At 41.4% G+C, this 20,929-nt stretch overlaps 1 protein-coding gene across 1 annotated transcript in view; it reads left to right on the top strand.

Moving 5' to 3' along the window:
- WDR17 (WD repeat domain 17) overlaps nt 1–20,929 on the top strand; it is a 1,003,384-nt gene that overhangs the window by 100,186 nt on the left and 882,269 nt on the right. The window contains exon 2 of the mRNA XM_085641859.1: nt 16,005–16,199. The gene's annotated coding sequence lies outside the window, so the exon portion shown is untranslated. The remainder of the gene's footprint in view (nt 1–16,004; nt 16,200–20,929) is intronic.

Raw genomic sequence — 20,929 nt, forward strand, 5'->3', positions numbered from 1 at the left:
CTGATTGACATTAAATACCTGTGAAGCACGAGTTGGTGTCCGTGTGCTTCTTCCTCGCATATTCGGAGGTGGGAGACAGCTGTTTGGATTTTCATATATATATATATATATATATATATATATATATATATATATATATATATTACCTACTGGCGGTCGCCAGTAGGTAGTTATAGTTAGGACCCTGTTTCCATAGGAAAACCGCAACATTCTATTTTGAATAACTTTGGCGCCGGTCGATGAATCCTCGCGAAATTTTCAAAATAGGTGGGGCGCTGCGCTCCGCTCCTACCCTGAAAGTCTCGGGGGGATTCGTCATGCGGGGGCTGAGATAAAAGGGGGGTCCCAAAACGCGTTTTTCCCATGCATTTTTCCATAGGACCTTTAGACACAGCTACAGCCCGAACGGCTGAACAGAGTTCCTTGAAATTTGGCAGAGAGGTAGTCTACAGGTCAAGGAAGTGCCTTTTGTAGGTTTGGTGTAAATCTGTTCAGTAGATTCTGAGAAAATAGCCTTTAAATCAATATATATATCTGAGCCAGCTTACGGTGCGCTTACGGTGCGCTTACCGTACGCGTACGGTGACGTGCGCGAGCGCGATTCTGATTGGCTGTTCGATCTAAGTAAACATTCGAATCGGTCGAAACCAGGAAGCGTCGGCCGCCATTTTCTCTCTCGCACTCTGAGGGGGGCAGCAAAAACAAAGACAAAAACCATCTAAAGGGGCAGTATATTCAGTTCTTAACCACCCAGCATCGATATAGGTGTCCCCAAACAACCCCCAAGGCCAAAAAAACTATTTTATTTTTTTTCGAAAAATCGCCGATTACGCTTATCGTACGCGTACCGTTAAAATTATTAAAAAAAAAAAAATGATCCACACTCTCCACACCCCGGGTGCAAATGGTGCCCTAAGGGCACCATTTGTGCATGGCCTATATCTTCCCGAAATAGTACAAATGAATACCTTTTCACAACGAAGCGCATAATATGTCCCCCATGTGCGCACGGAGCGCGAAGCGCATCGTGCGTACATGGCCCATCCCGCATAACGTGGGCACGCGGTGCGCGCAGCGCACCGCGTGACCACCGCGCGTGCACGGCACTAACTGCGTAAAGTGGGCGCGCGGAGCGTGAAGCGCACCGCGTGCTCACTGTGCGCGCACTGTGCGCGCACGGAACGAACTGCGTTAACTGGGCGCGCACGCCACGAATGGCGTAAAGTAACTTAGCATTTAAAAAAACGTACAAATTCACTGAAAAAACCATAGGTTTCACACACGATATAGTTAGGAATTAGCATTTAAAAACATTGCAAATTCACTGAAAAAACCATAGGTTTCACACAAGTTATAGTTAGCTGTACATTTCACTCGTAAAAAACCAATGAAATTCCCCCGTTATAGTTAGTGCAGGCAACTATAACTCACGCGACCGCAATCCTCTGCTGATGACATATGTGTCTTTATGAAAAAAAAATATTTGTAATATATGTATAGCTAAAATTTAATGGAAGAAGACATGGGCAAATAAGTGTCTAAATACAGTATTAGCATCAGCAGAGGATTGCGGTTGCGTGAGTTATAGTTGCCTGCACTAACTATAACGGGGGAATTTCATTGGTTTTTTACGAGTGAAATGTACAGCTAACTATAACTTGTGTGAAACCTATGGTTTTTTCAGTGAATATATATATATATATATATATTCTGCTCCAAAGTCCACCTTAGGCGTACTGCACTCTTAGTGACGGGTGCATGCAGAAATGGAGGTGGGTCCATTTAAAAATGAAAGCTCTTGTCCCCTAAAGAAACATGCTGCACTTGCGGGGTTACATCCAAGTTGCTTTATTCTGCGAGGACGCGTTTCGGCGTTTGCCTTCTTCTAGCTCGCTCAAACAAACAAACAGCATTCAAAAGACAGTGCCTTTCCAAGAGTCTTTTTAAATTGCTAGATGGATTCCTATTGGCAGCAGTGTATGGAAGGAAGAAAAGGATTGGTTGTTCACATCCCTTTGATGTTGCCCTCTGTCCTTACTACGGGAGTTTTTACATGTATTGCGGAAGTTTAAATAAACAATTACAGTCTGAATGACAGTTCCAATATATATCGATTATGCCACCACATGGGCACCTTCGCAGTTCATTTAATCAATGATCCTCCCATACCTGTTGCCACACATTAAAACACACTGTCCCGCTATAAGGATGATTCCTTTGGCGAACCCCTCGTCAACCATATGGCTCCAAGATACATGGCGCTGGAGTCGGTAAATCGCCGTATCCAATACAATAAGTGCAACACAACAGTAGGGAAAGTGTTGGATAGTGGAGGAATTAAATTTACTATTCCCACTCCAGTGATAGCAACAGTAGGGAAAGTGTTGGATAGCGGAGGGTAAAAAATTACTGTTACCACTCCAAAGAGTGTAACAGTAGGTAAAGTGTTGGATAGCGGAGGGGTCAAAATTAATATTCCCACTGCAGTAACTGCAAAAGTAGAGTAAGTGTTCGATAGCGGAGGAATTGAATGTACTATTCAAACTCCTGTGAGTGCAACAGTAGAGAAAATGTTGAATAGCGGCGGGGTAAAAATTACTATTCCCACTCCAATGAGTGCAAAAGTAGGGTAAGTTGGCTAGCAGAGGAAATCAATTTACTATTCCAACTCCTGTGAGTGCAACAGTAGGGAAAATGTTGGATAGTGGAGGGGTAATAAATTACTATTCTTACTCCAAAGCGTGCAACAGTAGGGAAAGTGTTGGCTAGCGGAGGGGTAAAAATGACTATTCCAACTTGAGTGAGTGCAACAGTAGGGAAAGTGCTGGATAGCAGGGGAGTAAAAATTACTATTTCCACTCCAGTGAATGCAACAGTAGGGAAAGTGCTAGATAGCGGAGAGGTAAAAATTATTATTCCCACTCCAGTGATTGTAACATTAGGGAAAGTGTTGGATAGCAGAGAAACAAAAATTACTGATAACACTTAAACAATTGAAAAAAACCAAAAAATATTACAACATATTAAAAATCATAAAATAAATAAACAAAATGTAAAAAATATAAAATTAAATATATTAAGCATATCAAAAGAACACATATAATATCAATTACGTCTAACCAAAACCTACAAATAATATATAAAATAAACTAATAAATACATTTATAAATAATAATTGTTTTTAAGTAGCAAATATTAGCAAACAAAAACATTATTTAAAACATAAATGTAATTATTTTATTTCCTACCCTATAACACCACACCAATAACAAAACACTTCAACATTTTTAATTACATTTATTTCCATAATTAGCATAATTAATAAGCAATTAAAAAACTCTAATTAATAAAAAAAACATTAAATGAGTACACATTCTTTAACACTATAATATCCACAACATACACCTACATTAAACTATAAAAAAATAAAACACAATTAAATATTATTTTTAACAGAAAAACTATTACTATTAACAACTAATAGTTGAATATTTAAAAAGTAATACCCACCTTTTACCCCTTTAAAAGTAAAAACAAAACACAAAAAATAAACAATTATACAAAATAGGTATATCAAATAATTAACATTAATTAACAACTATATAATACATAATTAAACACAAAATACTTAGTACCCTTTACTCCTATAAACACCACAACACACACCTAAAATCAATTACACAATTACCGTAATTAATAACTAATTAATTAATTAACTAATTAATTAATCAATTAAAAATAAATTACTTTACACCTATAAACACCACAACACACACCTAAAAGTAACTATGCAATTACCATAATTAATTATTAATTAATTAAACATATTATTTATTCATCAATTAAAAATAAATTACTTCTCACCCTTCCCACCCTTTACACCTACAAACACCACAACACACACAATTAATTACACAATTACCATAATTAATTACCAATTAACTAATTAAAATTAATTAACAACCAATTATTGAATTATTAATAAATTGCTTGACCTCTTTAACACTATAAAATCTCAATTAAACAACTATTAATAATTAAAAAATATTCAATAAATGTAATATAATTAAATTACTTCCCACCCTATTCCCCTATAAACCCACAACCCGCTATGGACTAAAAACGCGCAAAAAAAAATAAAAAATTTTTTTATAATAGCTACTCAAAATTTAACACATATATATATTAAAAATACAAATATTATACAAAAAACATATATCACATACCTATAAAATATATACTAAAATACATAACATTAAAAAAAAACGATATTTTTAACAGCTATATTTTTGCAAATGATACTTTACACTTTCATATTTTTAACATCGATATTACTTACCTAAATTCGATATTCTTTACCACGAGAATTTGTCTGTCGTTATTTCTGACCCACTATCTTTTTAACTCGATATTTGTGTAAATTGATATTTTTTATGAGATATTCTGTCTCTGCATCGCCACATAGACCTGTCTGATTTTGTATTTTAGGGCCTGTTGGTGTTTGGGTCTCTACTGGGTCAGGTGTCTGTTAAAATTGGAGGAAGCTGTATCAGGGATCGACGTGTCTTGAATAGTAATAGGATTAAAAATGGGGGAATTAAGTTTTACCAAGTACCCGCAAGGAGATGATGGATGGAGCGCTGGAGCTTGGCAGTTCGGGCTGGACTGTTCCCATGAGGCACAGGGTCAAGACTGATTTGCATATAGCTGGGTCTGAACTGAGGTGGCAAAGAGAGCGAAAGAAAGAGGATAGATTCACCCCAGATCTGTGACTGTGGGTGAGTGTCTGAAAAGTTTCAGCGCTCCGTCCATCATCTCCTTGTGTCTGCTTTGCTTACCAAGTACCTACAGAGATTCCTAGTCCATTTGGGGCCAGTCTGTTAAAAGGGTGGATATGCACAACTTGTAAATGTCTGTTTATCCAGATCTTATAAGGATTCCCGATTTCCCTGTGGGGACTCCTGCCCACACCTAGTGGCTGCTCCTGGACCCAGCTTTCCTTTTGGAGAATCTTGAACCGCATGACACTTTTGCCCTCCTGTCATGCAAAACTCAGTGTCATTATGGAGGAGATGTTTGGGGGTCATCATACAAGCGATGGTGGGTTCCTTTAACCGCCAAAGCAGTAGAGGTTGCCGGCATAATAGCAAGAGCAAGGATGCGCTTCAGATTTTCAAGTGCAACACAGGGTGATGCCACACATGTTGTCTGTCAGTATAGCTAAGCTTGGGCAGACTAAGTGGTTGCATGTTTCATACCTTGGTTGTACATTGTGTTGCTTGGGCATGTATTATGTGTCCTACTGTTAAGAGTGGCATACATAGTTTGTGGTTAAAGCTGTGTAAGGTTGCTTGTTTCTTACCATAGTTTGTTATCTAGGTGTTTTACATGGATGTTTGACATTTTTTAAATTTTGAAGATGTGTTATGTCCTGTTGTTTTCACAGTCTACTTGTTCATATAGTAAAGAAAGGACATGCATTATCCTATCTTGTGTGCTGCCTTGACATTTTTGTTAGTGTTGACTTAGATTCGTAATTGTCACATACAATTTATGAGTTCATGGGATTCCACAAGTTCAGTAATGAGAGCCCATTAGTATTGGGGCTCAGATGATAATGCTCTTGGTGAGCTGCTCCTGCGTTACTTGTAACTTATACATTTCTTTTGTTTTTTTTTGTTTTTGAGTTTTATATAGCGCAAACTAGACCCGAAGGTATCAGAGCTCTTTACATGAGCACCAGGTGCATTACAGAGGGACACGTTCATTTTTGCTAGTCACAGGGAGATTAAGTGATTTGCCCAAAATCACAGGATGCTGAGCGTCCCTGTCGAGATTCGAGCCCGGTTCCCCAGCTTCGAGGTCTACCACCCTAGTGATTATTAAACTTTTAATCAAGCATGGATGATGTACAATTTTAACAGATGGTTTTCCATTCTTTATAGGGGTGCAGTGCTGCATAAGCCCTGTGTATTTCCATTGTTTGGGTGTGGAGAATTTTCCCACCAAAAACCTTTACAAAACTAATTTGGTTGCATTCCATTTGCTGTAATCCTACATTTCCACCATGACATAAGCCTTTCTCCTCACAGATTACAGTCTTGTTGAACTAGGAGGGGCACCCAAAGTGCTACCCTCGTAGTGGTGAAAGGCTTCTACATTTGCTGGGACTTAGGTAATATGAGCGTGGTGGTGGCAACATTCTATGTAGTGATCAGTAGGCATCAACAATCACTTATTACCTGTGCCACTGGAGTGAGACCTACTGGCTTACTCGTTTGAAGCTCTAGTGAGTATGTAGCACTGTGCAGCACACTTGTGGTTGCATATGTGTGCTGTCTGTATGTGTGCCTGGAAATGGTACATTACATGGAAGACTCTGGGTACCATTTTGGGAGAACCAAGACTGCCTGGAGGAGTATGAGGAGGTTCTCCCAGAAATATTTGTGGATTGCTGAGTTTCTGAGAGCTGAGTGGGACACACACTGGAGGAAGGAGAGCCAGGCTCTTCTGTACACTTCAAAGGGTGCTGTTTCATCCAGGGAGAACCCACAGGAACAGGGCCTGGGCACATCTCAGGAAGGAGATGGACTGATAAGAGAATCATAAAGAATAGGGCTGTGGCCCTGGTGTAATCTTTTGATTCACATGTACCCGTGGCTGACATCCAGGTGTGAACCAATGGTCACTCCCATGGCCTGTGTTGTGGGGTTATCAGACTTGGAGTTCCTTCTGTGGCAAACTGCTTTCTGGAGGTTGGGCAGGACAGAGAAGTGGGCACTTCAAAAGGAACCAGACCGCAAGCACAAATCCGAAAGACTCAGTTCCTAAAACACATGTGATGTTTAGAAGTGGACACTAAGAAGAGGAGTTCAAGCCTCCACAATTGTCAACCAGTCGGACTGCATGCAAGAAGGAAAGGCTCTGCCAGACTGTTGCCTGTGACCAGGACTGGGGGTCAAGGACTGCCAATCTCCCAGCTGGATGAGGGGGCAATTCCCGGGCAATCCAAGACCACCTGCCCCTGGGCCTGTGCCTACCTACTTTCCAAGACCAGTGTGCAAGGTTAATTTAGAGATCCTGGTGAATGGATTCATGTAGCGAGGTGTGAGGATGTGAGGGTATGGCAGTTGCACCAATCGTGTTGTCGCCTGTGTGCAGATTCAAGTTGGTGACCTTTATGAAACAGGGGCTCCATGATGTTAGCTGTGGTTGCACTGATCAGGCTGCTGCCTATATGCAGAGTAAAGTCAGTTACCCTGTATGCCAGAGGGGGCCACAGTGAAGATTTTATGATTGACATAGTGATCGGGCCATTGCCTGTGTGTGAAGTGAAGTCGGCGACTCTGTATGCCAGAGGGGCCCACCATGAGGATTAGATGACTGCTGTGAAGATTGGGCTATAACCTGTATGCGGGGTGAAGTCGGCGACCCAGTCTGCCAGAGGGTGTCGCTGTGATCAGGAAGTTACTGCCTTGCTGATCGGCCTATCTCCCATGTATGGAGTAAGGTTGGTGTACCTGCATGCCAGACGGGGCCACATGAAGAACAAGGAATGTTGCGTGGTTCCACCATCTTCAAAAAGAGAGGATGCCACGGTGACCTGTGCATACCTGATCCCTGACTTGAAAATCAGAAAACAAGCAACTGCTCCCCCATATGTGAGAAGAAGGACCAGAGGTTTCACTGGAGGAAACGCCGTGGACACCCAATGGCTGCCCCTGCAGAGCCATTAGTGCTATTTACCATCAGCAGCCGCTGCAACCCTCTTCATCATTCGAGTGTGAAATAGTCCAGGGAATTCCAGTAATGCAACCCCTTCAAGAGGAGGTAAGCCTAGCATAGCGCTGCAGGTGCTGGAACAATTTTGACGAGTCAGAGTGGTACTCCTGAGACATACTATTAGTGGGGGTTAACCTGAATGTTGCCAGTAGTGAATGGGGAATAACCACTACCTTTAGTGAGAGGGAAGTGTGACTCAGACCTGCCTATCAAACACTAGAGCCCTGACCTCAGGGGACTGTGTGTATTGAGAGGAACTTTTGATGGACACCAGAAGATGTTGTATTGGTGTAATCAGTGAGGAACTAACCAAGAAATAGCTTATCTTTCCTATTGGGTAAGAATTAAGTGAATGCTCGCCAGACTCAGCTCATTTCACAATACTTTAATCCACAAAGTGCAATGAACAATTATGTAAAAAGCCTCAGAAAGGTCTAAAGTAAATAGGAGAAGAGAAATGGACCCAGTTGTGACGAGAATGACATCAAAGACAGCAACCAAAGTTGTCTTCAGCCTGGGTGGGGAAAATTCAAGACAATGTTGACATTGGGAGATTTTCTCTGTTTCAAGAATTTTAGAAAGTCAAAGCAGTCTTGATGATAAGTTGCTAGTTGGAGAGTACTATTTTTTTAGAAGAGGTGTTTGGATGTACTACTGTTGTGTCTGGTGAATATTGAAATGGCCAAGGTATGAATACATAAGCCCAAATAGCATTATGAAAGCACAGTATGAAACATTATGAACAAACAAGAAGTACAACTGACAAAATATAAAGAGAAACCTTTCTCCTTACGTCTTGTCACTTGTTGTTCGTGTGTTTCATAATGTTCAGATCCTTTGTTCCTTCATGTCTTACAATACTCTTTACTTTAATAATGATTATTTATGGACTTTGTGATAACGTTCTCTTTTTTGCATGGTCGCCTCCTGTTAGTAATGGGGGTCTCTAGTTGGCAATGGCTTGCACCATTGTCCAAGTAGGGACCCTTCTTCCTAGTCAGGGTAAGGGGGATACACTTCTAAAATAACACCTTGGTAGCTTGGCACGAGCGGACAGGCTTCTCTCAGAGGCAGTGTGTAAAGCATTTGTGAACACTACAAATGGACACCGCACCAGTTTAGAAAAAGTAAGTCATCTTTATCTAAACCAAAGAAGACCAAAACGACAAAAATTCACAATACAGTTGTCAAAATATGACTTTCAAAAGGTAGAAACAGTTCTGTTCAAAGCAAATTACAGATGTGACACTTTCAACACAAAGTACCTCGGATGCGTCAAAATCAAAAGCAAGAACAGCTGCTGGGAAGGTGATGCGTCGGTTCCTTAAGCACAGTGAAGGTGATACGTCGGTTCCTTACTCCATGGGAAGTGATGCGTCGGTTCCTTACTGCCACGCAGGGGAGGTGATGTATCGGTTCCTTACTGAAGGGGAGGTGATGCGTCGGTTTCTTACTATGCGGGGGTGAGGCATCGGATTCTTACTGCGGCCCCAGCATCTTTGTAGACTTGGTGCACCGGTGCGATGCGTGAGGATCAGGGATGTGTCGGTTTTCGATGCGGCGGTGGCAACGGCGATGCATTGATTTTATCAGCCGTGGTCCCATGATGCGTTGGTTCGTGCAGCCGCACAGCAGGCCCTGCGTCGGAAATGGTGTGGTGATATCAGCCTTCATAGATTGGTGCACTCGATGCAGTGATTTCTTGAGCCGCGGGCAGGCGCTGCGTCAGTTTCTTTGGCGATGCATTGGAAACAGGTACGGATGCATCGCGTTTCTCCTCTTTGTGTTATTTTTCCTGCTCCCAGCAGCAGGAACAACCTCCAGAGGCCCAGAACAGCAGCAGGCACCTCCTGGCAGATCAGAACTCTTATCAAGACAGTTCAAGGGAGCTGCGGGTGAAGTCTTTGTATCCTTGAGACTTCAAAGCAGGAGGCGAGCTCTACTTCAAGCCCTTGGAGATCTTCCTCAAGCAGGCGACACAGCACACAACAAAGTCATTGTCCTTTCCTTGGCAGAAACAGCCACTGCAGGCCAACCCCAGACAGCACATAGCAAAGGGGCAGTACGTCTCATCAGTTTCTCCAGTTCTTCTCCTTGGCAAAGGTTCTTCTTGAATTCCAGAAGTGAAGTGATGTTTGTAATCTTTTCCACCCCTGAGACTTCCAACAGGTAGCAAGCTCTACTTCAAGCCCTAACATCAGGATGTGAAAGCACAGTCCAGTCCTTTCCCTGCCCAAGACAGAAGCAACCACTGCAGGCCAGCCCCAACAGCACACAGCACAGGGGCAGTACTCCTTCTAAAGCTTTCCTGGCTCTTCTTCCTAGCAGGTTCCTTAGATCAGCAGTAATCTAAAGTTCAGAGATCTGGGCACCACTTATTATAGCACACATTATTTTGTTCTCTGGTAGCTGAGAAGCTCTATGCCCAGCCAAAACCAGTTCTGTCCTCTCTGGTGCAGCTGCCCGGCAGGATATGGAGACAGCATTGTGTAAGGCAGACAGGGCCTACTCAGGTCCTCCCACCACTCTAAATGCAGACCGGACATATTCATGTGCTATTGAGGACTCCTACCCCTACTCTGAATGTAGCCCAGTTGTATTCAGCCCAGTCCTGACTCACCCAGGAAAGGCAGGACACACATCAAACCCCCCCCCCCCCCACTCGGTGGCCATCTGAGACAATGCACATCCCCAGCCCTTGTCATTCAAAAGCCAGACAGTCAATCCACAGACCTGAAAGGCACACAGGAAGGCTAAGCAAGAAAATACCCACTTTCTAAAAGTGGTATTTTCAAACACACAATATAAAAATCATCTTTACTTAAAGATGCCTTTTTGTATTCTGAGTTCAGGCATACTAAACTCCATCTTTCTATCTTGCCCCAATGGGAAGTTATGTTTATAAGATGTTGTAAATAAACTCTCATTCTATCAAATGGGACAGATAGCCTTTCAATAGTAAAAAATGAAATACACTGTATTTCACTATTAGGACATGTCACACACCTCAGTGCATGGCCTACCTTTCACATATACTGCACCCTGCCCAGGGCTACCTTGGGCTTACCTTAGGGGTGTCGTGCATGTCAGAAAAGGGAAGATTAGGGCCTGGCAAGTGAGTGCACTTGCCAGGTTAACATGGCAGTAAAAGACTGCGCATAGAGACTGCAGTGGCAGGTCTGAGTTACATTTTGAGAGGCTGCTTGTGTGGGTGGCACAATCAGTGCTGTAGGCCCACTAGCAGCATTTGATTTACAGGCCCTGGGCATACACAGTACACTGTACTAGGGACTTACCAGTAAATCAAATATGCCAATCATGGAATCACCATCCATAAACACTATTTACAGGGAGAGCATATGCACTTTAGCACTGATCAGCAGTGATAAAGTGCCCAGAGTCATAAAACACAAACAGGGTCCAAAACAGGAGGCCAAAAAGCAAAAAGTCTGGGGGCAAACCCACTGGAGAAGCCAGGCCTAACACCTCCATTTATTTTTTTTGTTTAATGCTACTGTTTTTTGACTTTGTGCACCGAGAAACTGCTAGTCAGGCGGAGTACATGTGCACTGACCCCTAAAATCTGATCAAATAGTCTAACTCTTAATTGGCATATTTCCCTCTACTTTTAGGCAATTGCATATATTACATAAATATGCCCAAATACACCAATGGCATAGAAAGTTACAGATCACCTTTGGACTGCAGCACTAATTGTGCCATCCACTAGTGTGACAAAGTAAGAAATAGCTTCAGGCCTACCACTGTAGCCTGACTGCTGCAGTTTAAACATGCAGCCCTACCTGCCAAAGAAACCTTTTTGACATGGAAAGGCACCTTCCATACAACCATTAACAAGTCAGCCTTAGATGGGACAAGGTAGGGTGCATGGTATTTAAAATTGTAGAAATGTAATATTAGCATGTCCCAGAGTAGGTCAGTGGCTTATGCTTGGCAACAGGATGGGCTGAGAATGGGGGACCTGATCTTTAACAGCTCTGGAGGGGCCGCTGGGGAGGGTCCAAGAAATTCATTAACATCAAGGGAGCAGAGGGTAGGCCTGCCCATTAACAGTTTTGTGTAATAAGAGACCTGGAAGGGGGAAACTCTTTGACTCTAGGACACATGGTAGTTGGCATGGCTCTGTCCCAGTTGGGGCGGGAGCTAGACCCAGACCAAGTTTGGTTTAGCTTAGTAGGAGGGACTTCTCCTTTTCCTAAGCACACTCCCATCTGGCACACATGCTCCCTTCAAGGATAGAAATCATGTGAAATCATCAATTTCATTAGACTAGTGCACTCTAGGATAAATTGTAGTAAGGCTGTAAAATTAGGAAGAATTGCACATGGGGACGTATTCCTCATTGATTAGGGAGTGTCCAGGAGTCCCACCCACCCAATGGCTACTAAGCTTCACAAAAGTGGACATCACGAACAGCCCCTCAGAACATTTTCTGGACCTGTGGAAGAACGGAAGAGGGACTGCACCTGCTATTTGAGACTTTTAAGGAGACCTAAAATGCTGGACCTTCTCCCACTTGTCCCCAGGACAAAGATATGGACTTAAAGTGTCAGATGGCTGACCTCCTGTGTGGTTACAGGGATACAGAAAGCTTCAAGAGGCCTGTTTTCTGAAGTGCCCTCTGAACAGTTGAAACTGGACCTGGACTGGATACTGCTCATGGCTGCTGCTAGGTTAAGTTCTGAACCCTAACTGCTGTCCCTAAGGTCCTGAGACTCTTGGATGTGCCCAGCTGGACTTCTCCAACAATCTATGAAAAGTTGGGATTTAGAAAGATTTTGGACTTTCAGACCTCTGGAAAACTGGGACTAACCACCCAAGTCAATCTGACCAAGATGTGATCTTGGCGGGCAAAGGTTACAAGTTGGAGCTGCTCAGAGCATTTTGCAGCTCGAAAAATCTGTTCAGCGGACTCTCGCAGCAAACTTAACGGACCTTAGTGCGACCTTCAAGAAGATAGCCTACAGCCTTTCCCCACTGGACAATTCTGCACTCCAAAAAAGAGCATACGTCTGCCGTGAGGTAAAGAAGTAAAAAGTATCTAGATGACAAGTGGACTTTTCTGGGTGCGAAAGTTTTGCTTTCCCCACTCTGATCTTTTTCCACCAAAATCAACTACTTCAGCAGGACGTCATCCAACGGCTCTCCGGCTTCGAGAAGGACTTTTATGGATACATTCTGAAACCTTTGTCAGAGACAAAAGATAAAATCATTGATGTATTTTGCCAGTGCTCCCTAACAATTGTCCTGAAATTGCCCATACGTCTCGGTCACACGCACTATGGGTGAGTTGTGCTTTACTATTTCTTGGAGCCTTTTCTCTTACATCTTTTAAAATTCATATCTCCAGTTCCCCTTAATGATTTTTCTCATTTTGGTTTCATTTTGTTTATTAAATTATTCTCTATTGTTCTAAATTATACTCTGACTTTTATTATATTGTGTTGTAATGTTATGACTGTTTTGGTACTTCTAAATGCTGTATACATTTCATCTAGTGAAGCCTGTCTGCTCTATGCCAGGGCTACCAGTGGTTAAACGTAGGTTTAAATTATTGAAACCTTTGCCTGGTTAGTGACTTTATTACTTTTGGTGGATTATTATCCACCACAATTAACTATTACTTTCTTTCAGACTTCTTATAACTAGTGTCAAATTAGCCCTGAAGCTGTAACATATTAATTGCCTTGGTGTGAAACATGTTAGCTTTGTTTTTCTAAACATTCTTTTATACGTCTGTATACTTTGATGATTTTGTGAAATATTATTGTGAAACCGAACAAATAATTCAATATATTCATCAGAAATGTTGTTCTCAACTTGATACTATAAGACCTCAAAATACGTGCTTCCTAAATAAACTGTTTACAGTATTTTTTATTTAATTTATTGTAACTGTTTTGTTCGAAGGTGCTGTTTGATGTTTGTTGGTATAAAAGGGAATATAACCACTTTTATAAAATCTTACACATCATATTGTGAAAAATTGAGATATACCCTGTGCACCCATCTCTACCGATGAAAAAACACTATTCACATTGCACATATGTGTTTGTTATGCACCATTAACAATATGAATGCAGACAAGCGGTATTCTTGTCCCTTTCGTGTTGGCATTCACAAATAAGCTAAACAAAGCTCATATTAACAACGCTGTCCATGTGCACTTTATTGTGCACAGCACTTTGCGCTGCATACAGTTAGTGCCTAGAGTGCAGACAAAACCACTGGCCTTCTATTTGTAGTACACTGCAGATTGTGACTGCGGCATGACAACCTCCTGGATCTAGCCAATTTGTTTGTTAAATTGTTGTATTGTAAACTTCTCAGTAAACATTCCATGCCTTTGGATATCTTTAGGATCATCAGCATTTGACAAAATATTATGTAAATGTCTGGTTATCTCTCATAAAAACATTTTTTACTTGAATGCAGAGACACAAGAATGTGTTTGGTGGGTTCGGAACCTTTATCACTTACGATATGACAACTAAATTGATCTGTTATTGGCAGTGCTTAATTTGAGCTGGTTGGGCCCGATTCACAGAACTAACTTAAGACAAAATCCTAATCTTACTACTTTTGGTATTCACAGAAGTTAAGATTTTGTCTTAAGTTTGTCCTAAGACAAACTTAAGACAAACTTAAGACAGACTTAAGACAGACTTAAGACAGACTTAAGACAAACTTAAGACAAATTTAAGACAGACTTAAGACAGGCTTAAGACAGACTTAAGACAGACTTAAGACAGACTTAAGTTAGGATTTTGTCTTAAGTCTGTCTTAAGTCTGTCTTAAGTCTGTCTTAAGTCTGTCTTAAGTCTGTCTTATGTTTGTCTTAAGTTTGTCTTAAGTCTGTCTTAAGTCTGTCTTAAGTTTGTCTTAAGACAAACTTAAGACAAAATCCTAACTTCCGTGAATACCAAAAGTAGTACGTTTAGGATTTTGTCTTAAGTTAGTTCTGTGAATCGGCCCGCTGTTTCTGGTGTTCGGTACCAGCACTTAATTGTTAACATTGACACTTATGACAGTCTGCCACAAAAGGGCGCTCTTTCTCTAATTTAGAGATGAGCACAGCAACTATTGTATATTAATTAAATATACTGTAAACTAATACCTAATAGCTGCTGTTCAAGTTTCGTGGGCCGGAGTAGTCTGAATTCTCACACTTGTAGGAGTGAGTAACTTAGTAAATGTGTTAGTATTGTCATCAACAACCCTGGCCGGGACAATGGGTGGTGCAAGCAGCAGTGCCCTCCTGACGCAGGTCCTTCCACTTATATTTTTCTAACAAATGTTTACAATTTTTACAAATTAAGCACTGGTATTGGAATATACAGTTATTGGCCTTCAGGTTTCTGTATAACTGTTGATGGTTTTTTGTGTGTCTAATGATAAGATCCATAAGTCTTACAACTGAAGAATACGTCTTCCATACATCTTTTATAAATTTGCAGACTAGTGAAATGGTTTTCTATATTTAATATTATCAATTCATTGCTTTAACTATGTTCATGTGTTGAAAGTGTAATGCTATGTATATGCTAGTATTATAGAAATTGTTCCTTTAATTACTGTACCAGCAGCTAGAAATTACTTCACATACAGAATGTAAAGGAGAGAGGGGAAACAGACCACTTTAAAGAGAAAAAGCAGGATTTTTTGGAGAGTGCACAGAATGTTTTATTGAGATTACCGTTTACTAAAAGTGCGACCCATGTTGAATTGCATTTTCTTTTTTACGTGATCATTCATACGTCTGTGGCATATATGTTTATTCGTATCATTGATATTATATGAATTGTTTTCATTATTTCTAGTTAGTTGTGTGTACTTTATTTTTTATTTAATCGTTGCATCAATTTTCTTCCGATTCATGCTTCTCACAGTCATGGTGCCTTTAATAAAGTTCTGGGGGGAAGCAACGAGAGGGCCAACTTCTCTGTAGCTCACCCTCTGCCCGTCGAATATATAGGCTGTTCCACTGCCCCAGAGATTTTGCAGTACTTGGTAGCCATAATGATGGTGCTTGTGAAGGGAACACCAAGAGGAAATCTTTAGAAGTTCAAGGGGCATTTTATATCGGATTTTTCAAGTCTGACCTTTGATTAATGACACGCATGACATTGAAGCCATTTTCCAGCTACATGGATCGTGCTAATATAGGCAAACATCTTAATTATTTTGTTTTTCATTTTCAGGACATGTAAACATATAACATGTATTTCAGAAGTATCTGCCACTGAGAACAAGAAAGATTAAGATCATGGGGAACACTGTGCACAACAGAGGATCCAATGGCTTCCAGAGAACAAAGAGCATGATCTGGAGCAAACTACCAAGTCCTCTTCATAAATCATGGATGCTATAGCCACGAGAAGTTGCTTCCAAACTTTGTGAGTATCAACAGTAGACCTGCTATCACTTTGGTTAGATTATCTGGTGAGAGGAACAATTAGAAATCTAAGGTTTGCAGACATCAATTATCAATCAATCATATTTTTGTAAAGCGCTGCTCCACATCCTGAGGGTATCCGGGTGCTGAATGTTTCTGGTCTCAGTTGAAGAGTCAGGTCTTGAGTTCTTTGCTGAATTCCATCAGGGAGGATGATGTTCATAGGTGGGGGGGCAGGTTGTTCCAGGCCGTCGCGTCAAGGTAGGAGAAAACTCGACCTCTGCTGTGAACAAAGGGAACAAAGTGTTTGGGAACAAAGGGATTGTTTTTTCCTGATGATAGAAGAGGTGTCGACAGGCTTATTAGATAGACTTGTGGAGGTGATACAAAAACCCTTGAATGTAATCTTTTAATCTTTTTAGCTCATAGATTTTAACTTATGTTTGCCAATGAAGTCAACTGTTTTTCTTTCCTTCCACAAGATGTTTTAATTTTGTCGTGGAGAGAATGAAAAGATAGTCTCCCTTCACACCTGCGATCAGACCACAATTGGAACCCTGCACAAATTGTGAGGCACTGCAGTGATATTCATGAGTGTTACAGTGGAAGGCACTAAAATAGTTCAGTCTGAAACAGTCTGATCTGACAAATGTAAACGGTAGTACTCTTCCTCCTTGGAAGATCACAAAGTATCATCTTTCTGCATTTTTGTTCAACATGGAGAACATGAACATGGTGAGCAAGCTGCTATCTGGAAAGCTATCCAAGTTCTTGACAATGTGCGTGAATTCAGTGAAGTGGCCACATAGATCGAGGAGAGTAGAATGGGATAAGGTGTTTGGGACTCAAGACTTTGACTTCCGTTTTTTAAGCTACTGAGTTTTATTCTCTTTCTTTTCATCCATTCCTCCATCAAATTTAGGGTATTAGAAATGGCCCTTTCTGCAGGGTCACCTCAAACCTTTTGCCTCCCCCCTCCTCTTTTTCTGACCTTGTTTTTGGTGCCCTTTACTTCAAACATGGTACCATTGGTTTAGCCACAAATTGGCATATTTGTTTTACTTATAAGTCCACAGTAAAGTGCACTACATATGCCCAGGGCATGTAAATTAGATGCTACTAGTAGGCCTGCAGCACTGATTATGCCACCCACTTAAGTAGCCCCCAAAACATGTCTGATGCCTACCATTGCAGAGCCTGTGTGTGCAGTTTTAAACTATACTCACAAAAGGTAGCCGGATGGCGTATCCAAACAACTCACCAGAAAGTCAAAGGGAGGGACAGACGCACATGTGTTAAGACGAGAACCCTCACTCGCCATAGGATGACATGCTTCATCATTAGGTTCCCTCTTACAGCATAGGGTAAGTGAGGATTCTCGTCTTAACCCATGTGTGCATCTGTCTCTCCCTCCCTCCCTTTGACTTTCTGGTGAGTTGTTTGGATACATCATCCGGTTACCTTTTGTGAGTATAGATTACATGGAGTGGTACCGTAGATTCTAATAATTCCTCCCTCTAGAACCCCTATAGTGAGATTATATGCTGTTTTAAACTGCCATCTCAACCTGGCAAGTTACCCACCTTGTCAGGCCTAAACCTTCCTTTTTATTGCATATAGGTCACCCCTAAGGTGGGCCCTGGAAAGCCCATCCATGGGCAGGGTGCAGTGTATTTAAAAAGTAGGACATGTACATTAAAGTCATTTTTCACTACTGCAAGGCCTACCTCTCCCATAAAATAACATTGGAATTTCCTTATTACATTTTATAAGTGAAATTTCCAAGTGGAAAGCGATACAACTCCCAAAACTAGTGTCTCTGGAATCAAAATTTACACAAAAACACTTATGGTGAAGTTGGATTTTAAATTGCAGTTCTGAAAATGTCACTTTTAGAACGCTGGCATTTCCTTACTGTAATCATGTGGTGCCGTCTGCCTGTCTCTGAGTGCACGTCTGGGGTGGGAAACAGATGGCTTAATTCATTCCCTCTAGACAGCCACACACTCTGTGTGACTGATGGGCCATCCACATACTCATGGGCCATCCTGGGCAGGATGGAAGAGAGGACCTGACACTTACACCTAAAAGGGTTGTGTCCTGTCCCCACACAAAGTGTTGCATTCTCCCCGTAGTGAGTCTGGAACCAGGACAGGAAAGAAAGTGACTGTGCTCTTAAAGGCACCCCTTTTAAGTCTCTCACACTTCAAAGGGCCAACTGGGTATAAGTATTGGATCTCTGACACCACCAACTCAGAACGCTCTTGAAACTGAGGACATTCTACCAGAAAGAAGGACTGATGTGCTTCTGGAGGGACTGCCACATTGCTGAACTGCTTTGCTATGTTGGCCTGCTTCCCTCTTGCCTGGGAGTGAGAAGGACTGGACCTGCATCTCTACATCCGAGAAGATAAATATCTCCAAGGGATTTTTGGTTTGCCTCTTGTTTTCTAAAGTCTCAGGTATATCAATGACTTCTCACTTCAACCTGTAAACAGCACCCATCAGCTGCATGCTGTAAGTCTTACTCTGCCAAGTGGTGCCAATCCAGTCCTGGGCCCTTGGAACTGAGTATAAAGTGCTGCATCCACCAGAATCCATGCATCGACATTATTGCACTGATCGGAGCAAATGCATCCTCGCCGTTGCTGGAACCACATCGACGCATCGCACTTGTAACTGCTGCATCCAGAACCATTGCACCAGAAACGATGCATTGCCTCTACTGCTTGGATTAGATTTATGCATCGCCTCTAAGCATGGAAAAACATGGTGCATCACATTCAGAACTGCAGCACTTTGGAACCAGCACCTTGCTCACGGAACTGATGCATTAGCGCCACTGCATGGAGAAATACTTCGAATCACCCCAACTGCGTGGGACTCACCAACTCATCTTGTTACTCGTGACCAGGGTCAAGGTACTATTGCTCATCAGGCCCTGCGTGGGTCCTGTATCCGGACCACGATCCATCGCTGTTGAACTCTTGAATTTGTCCTAGTCCACTAAGACTAATTAGCTCTTTATGCTCTTACTGCTTTTAAGCACTATTTTTGCATTTAACGTTTAAAAATGAATATCTCTGCTTCTACTGTTCTGTTCCTATCTATCAAAGGGAAGCCCAGGTTAATTTAAAGTGTGTTTGTGACTTATCCTGACTGGGATTGTGGTTCCTGCTTTGTTAGGGTGCACACCTCTGCCAACCAGAAACCAATTTCTAGCATAGGGTGTTTAAAACATCTTTAGATATGTTAAAAGACCTGTGATGTACAGGTAAAATTGTGGACGTGCAGCATGTGGATGATTGTATAAGCCTAGGTTGTTTACAAGGACATGAGGGAAAGAATGCAAATATTGAAATGGGGAATAACTCATTTTCCTGGGAATACTTTGTCCTTTTTTGCATTGCATTCCCCTTCTGGGCCAAATAATGGGCTCTTTTGTGCTAAGATTTAACACCGCATTGAAAAGATGGTAAACAGCATCAGTAGAAGTGATGAGAGAGTGATGGTGGTGGGGGAAGGTCACCCGAGGAGGACGAGAGGGGCAAGCCGGACTGGCCTGTGCCTCGATCAGCAGCATGTGCCCAGAGTCCTCTACTGTTTCCCCATGTGCAGACTCTCCTCAGGTGAAACTTGGGCTGGTGTTTCAGGACCTGGGATCAAAAGACCCGGTATTTGCGAACCCAGTAATTCCGGGCCTGGAAACTCCAGGTAACTTATCGGGTGGAGTATCTGACTCCAGCTCCTCCTCCCCCAGGGGCAACTAATTGTATATATATATATATATATATATATATATATAGTCACTGAAAAAACCATAGGTTTCACACACGTTATAGTTAGGAATTAGCATTTAAAAAACCTTGTAAATTCACTTAAAAAACCATAGGTTTCACACATGTTATAGTTAGCTGGACATTTCACTCATAAAAAACCAATGAAATTCCCCCGTTATAGTTACTGCAGGCAACTATAACTCACGCGACCGTAATCCTCTGCTGATGCTAATACTGTATTTAGACACTTATTTACCCATGTCTTCTTCCATTAATCTTTAGCTATACATATATTACAAATATTCATTTTTCAGAAAGACACATATGTCATCAGTGATGTAATATCTGACGTCATCAGCAGAGGATTGCGGTCGCGTGAGTTATAGTTGCCTGCAGTAACTATAACGGGGGAATTTCATTGGTTTTTTATGAGTGAAATGTCCAGCTAACTATAACATGTGTGAAACCTATGGTTTTTTAAGTGAATTTGCAAGGTTTTTTAAATGCTAATTCCTAACTATAACGTGTGTGAAACCTATGGTTTTTTCAGTGAATTTGTACGGTTTTTTAAATGCTAATTTATTTATGTATTATTTTTTTTATATATTTATTGTACAATAAACTACGTATTAAAATTTTTTTTTTTTTTTTTTTTGGTTTTCACCCTGCAAATTATTATTTTTTTTTTGTAAAATTTTTTTTTTTTTTTTGTGTTTTTCAGGGTGCGCGCACTGTGCGCGCACCCCCGCGATTTTTAAAAAAAAAAAAAAATTTTTTTTTTGCCTTCGGGGTCCTACAGGGACCCCCTGACAAAGGCTAGGGGGTCAGGAACTCTCTACCCTGCCCCCTTTTCACGTTCGCCACCTTCCTTTTTCACTCTCGCACTGAAAACAAACAAAATGGCGGCCGACACTTCCTGATTTCGACCGATTCCAACGTTGACTAACATGTA

The sequence above is a fragment of the Triturus cristatus genome, chromosome 2_2 (assembly GCF_964204655.1).
Source record: "Triturus cristatus chromosome 2_2, aTriCri1.1, whole genome shotgun sequence".
Taxonomy (NCBI): Eukaryota; Metazoa; Chordata; class Amphibia; order Caudata; family Salamandridae; genus Triturus; species Triturus cristatus.